Genomic DNA, 4680 nt, shown 5'->3' with positions numbered 1-4680 from the left:
ATGGCCATCAAAATATCAAACTTGCTACCACAAGCTGTAGTTTTGAAGCAAATTATGAAAAGGTTTTCGAGTTTGGGTAAGAAGCAGGATAATTATTATGATGAAGAATATGGACTTCCCATTAAAGGACATTTTGCATTTACGTGGGAGAAAATCAAACTCGATACGTCGTACCAATTTCTTTCCCGAGTTTCAGTGCCTCCTTCGTTGCGCAGAGGAAGAATTTGGCTTTGATCACGACATGGGAATCACCATTATATTCCCTGCGAAGAAGTTGTTTTCCAGTCATTAACTTCCAATATGCTCCGAGTGAAGTATTTGAATTGAGATTCACCTGTAATTACCTCAACATGATATGATTAAGTAAATATTTTTTACATAAAACTTAAACTCTCTTTTTTCTACGCTGAACTTTTTAGTATTAAAGATTAGATAGGTTTTGTACTTACACGTTATTTCTACTGATATGTGCATATTATAGTTAGTTATAATTTATAACTAGTAGTATATTTTTTCTTTCGGATATGAAATTTTTTTCAAATTAGAATTTCAAAATTCGAGAATTTCGTCAAGGCTATAAACATACTCTAGTTCTCAGCAATCGAATTAATTAACGGCTGTTATCTCATGACAAAAACCAAGAACGGGAGGAGAATTTTAAGCTTTAGAAATATATGCAAAATATATAAATGGAGTACAGTTAATAAAGTTACGTTATGTGCATAAGAGTCATAACTCAATAGGATTCAACTTTCTCCTCTCCTTTGTTTTGCTATTGACAAAAAAAAAAAAAAGTGAATTTATTCAAATTTGATTTGTTTATTTTGATATGGCTTGCTTTTTGACCCGTTGAGTTGCAATATTTGATGTGTTTTGACCAAATAGTTAATTTTATGGGTCATTTCAAGTTCAACTTGTTGAATCAATTTAATCATATTAATAAACGGGTCACAACTCAATTTATTTAAACTTGCGTGTTAGACAGACTACTAATGGGTTAATTTAATTTGTCACCTCTAGAAAAAACCATGCAGATTAACAAAAATACTAAATTAACAAAACACTTCCAATCATATATGATATAAACCATGCAAACACGTTAACGTTTATCGTGCTGCATGTATATGAATTCTTGAAGGAAAAAACCCTACAAAAATTGAAAATATGAGCTAAGCTATTATTCACGACACTTGGGGACCAGCACAAAAAGTAAAGGGTTGCTCAATAATATTAATGAGCTATCAAAGTAGCTAGGAGCTAGAGTTTATGTTTGAATTCAGTAGCTTTAGTTTAAATTCTGTATTTATTTTAATAAATTCATTAATTTATAAATTATTAAATTAGAACGAGTAATTTAAAAAAACTAAACTCCCAAATAGATTATATAAACTTTAAATTCTGAAATCGTAATCTTCAAATTCTGATTCCGCCTTTGTAAGCTGGTCTTATCTTGATATCTTTCTCTCTCATTATAATGAACTAGTACACCCACCAATTAGTGATCTTCATTACCTTTTCTTTGGGTCATTCCTTCTTTTTGTTTCAGCCACAAAGATTCTGTCAGTAACAACTATTTTTCATAACATAAATCTGAAAATTAGCTAGCCTCTCTTGCATGGAATTGCCTTCTTGTTGTGCCCACAAATATATATTGGGAATGATATCTTTTCTGCTTCAACAACTATTGATTGCTACTACCAGAATTCCATCTTTCTCTTAAAAAAATATCTTCACTAACATCATCGACCAATGCCAGAGGTGGATGGAACTTATCAATATAATTAAACTTGTTAAATTCAATTGAACTTAGTATTTTCATAATTCGAAATATAAATACAGGTGAAAAATCATTAAACTTTAACAAATATTAGTACATTTTATAAAAATCACTATGAGTTCAATGTTAAAATTAACCGCTAAATGTTGAACTATCAAATTTAAATTATAAATCCGCCTTGATTAATGCATGGCCCTCTTTCTTCTTTATCATTTATTTCTTCTTTTTTCCTTTTCTCCCTAACTTACAGTACTTGATTTATTGCTTGGGTCTTGTGTGTCTGGACCATTTATTCATGGCTATCATATGAAGTTCAAATAATATTGCTCTAGCTAAGGCTAATCATTTGACTGAATTTGTTGTACTTCAGTTGGCAGTAATAGGTTACTCAGCTCTCAAGATTAAAAAAGAAGAAGTTTAGAATGATAAAACATTCGAACTGAGCCTCTATAAAGCGAGATAAAAGCATCTTCTTGGATAAAAAAGAAACATATTTTAGGTGCAATGTTTATGTATATAGGTCAGCAAGATAGAGAAATATTACAAATTTAGTCCTCTCATCTAAAGATTTAAACTAACGATTTGGAGGGGTTTTTTTTAAAAAAAAAAAGACTAAAGATTTAGACTATTAGAGGTTACACTTCTTTTTCATGAGTCAAACACATCTTTTTTCCCTTATAATTGATGACGGTGAAATTTGAATCTTAAACCTTTGCTTGCTCCGACATGATGTTGAAGTTGTGTAACAGTAACATAAAATTAAGTATTGCACCTATTATTAGCTAGTCCTATTAATTCTGTTCAGTGATGTTTTAACCAAATTCCGTGACGTACAGTACAAATTGAAGGGACAGAACTACCAAAATCAAAGAATCAAAATTAGGGACCAATATACCATAATGATCAGTCATTTTCATCTCAAATAATTCAAAAAAAAGGTATTTCATAATTCTTATTCATAGCTAGAGTAGTACTATATGATATAGTTGGCTGCATGTTACTCCTGTGCAATGTGGTCTCTTATGTCCCATCGTCATCAAACCCTGCTAAATTAATCTACCAGAAAGACGATCAATTATTCAGGTAATAATGTAGGACTTTATTTTACACAGCCAACATTTTGTTAACGGTTACCGTTAAAAAAATCTGCTGTTTATTCGCACAATTTCATGGTAGTTACATATGCCTACAATGAGAATTGGTCAATATCTTCCCAGACCAAAATGATATCTACATTGAATGAAAAAGACAGATGTGGAGACACCTAAGGAAATGTTTGGTTGCAAAGGAAAGACATGTTGGGCTTTAAACATTTAGTTTTATGAAATACTGTCAGAAACTCTTGTCGACTAACTGTCGATTATTATTCTTTAACAACCTCGAATGCTCTCCAAATAAACTTCGTACAAATAGTCAAAATATTACGTTATACGTAAAATATATTTTCATTTGTTATAAGTTATAACGATGATGTATTGGTCATTTTGCGCGCATGCATCTAACTATTCTATACAGTACGAGCTAATTTTCATCGGCATATATATATATATATATATATATATATATATATATATATATATATATCTAGCTACAAGCACATTTACTACAATACACCAAACTGTTAGGGGTTGTCCCAATTTTCTTAACCATATTTGATTTTCCTATTTCTTGAAGAAAAGAACAATATATTTATCATAATTGGGTTTTCTTTTTTGTAAAAGTGGCTAATTCTTTTTCTTGTAGGAAAAGGTTTGGACTTCTATAAATTGAGGATCCTTACTTCTCATTCAGTAGCATCCACAATGTAGCCATAAAGGGTATGAGAGTCTTGTTTAGGGGGAGAACTTTACGGGACATTGTTAGTGTGTCACTTGTATTTGCCTCTTTGTGAGATTGTTCTCTCGATATTTTGTACTCTCCTTTTATATAGTGGATTGCTCATCTCCGCTATGGACGTAGGTGAGTTGACCGAACCACGTTAAATGTTTGTGTTTCTTTTGGTATATTTCTAGCTCGTTTGTTATTTGATTTATCATCGTTTAAGGTTTCCTTTACTAGCTTCCGCATGACACTTGATTTTTTCGGTCCCAACAAGTGGTATTAGAGTGTTGGTTATTTATCCAGGATTTTACGAAATGGAGGCGAATATGACAAGATGGTATGTTTAAATAGGAGTAACTATAATATTTGGAGAAGCAAGATGAAAGGCTTCAAAAATCCGAGAGTATATCTGATAAAGATTGAGATTTCGAGCACCAACAAGTATGTGGATATATACGGCAATGGGTTGAAGATAATGTTCGCAACATTATTGTTAATGAGACACATGCGAGATCATTGTGGGAAAAGCTAGACACTATTTATGCTTCAAAAACTGGAAACAACAAGTTGTTCCTGCTAAAGCAATTCATGACCTATAAATACAAGGAGGGCAGCCCTATCCTTGATCACATAAATGATTTTCAGGACGTCCTTGATCAGCTATCTGGAATGAAAGTTAATTTTGATGATGAGATACAAGGACTTTGGCTTCTTAATACTCTGCTAGACTCTTGGGAAACTCTTCGTGTTTCTTTGACAAATTCAGCTCCTAGAGGTAAGGTGACCATGGAATATGCCAAGAGTGGTGTGTTGAACGAGGAAGTAAGAAGAAAATCTCAAGGTTTTTCCTTACAAGCAGATATCTTGGTTACAGAAGACGGGAGGAGAGATAGAACAAAAGGCTCGAGGAATAGAGGTAAAAGTAGAAGTAAGTCAAGGTCTAAATATCATAATATTACATGCAACCACTGTGGCAAGAAAGGACACATCAAAAGGTTTTACCGCAAGTTGAAGCAAGACATAAGAGAAGGAAAGAAAGTTGAAAATAACGAGAACAATGTTGCTGCTATTGTTCGAGATGA

General features: G+C 32.3%; 1 pseudogene; it reads left to right on the top strand.

The window, feature by feature from the left end:
* LOC109236080 lies at window positions 1-327 on the top strand (annotated as a pseudogene).

The sequence above is a fragment of the Nicotiana attenuata genome, chromosome 12 (assembly GCF_001879085.1).
Source record: "Nicotiana attenuata strain UT chromosome 12, NIATTr2, whole genome shotgun sequence".
NCBI classification, from domain to species: Eukaryota; Viridiplantae; Streptophyta; class Magnoliopsida; order Solanales; family Solanaceae; genus Nicotiana; species Nicotiana attenuata.
Note: the sequence above shows the minus strand (reverse complement) of the source record. Positions and strands in the feature narration are given on the sequence as shown.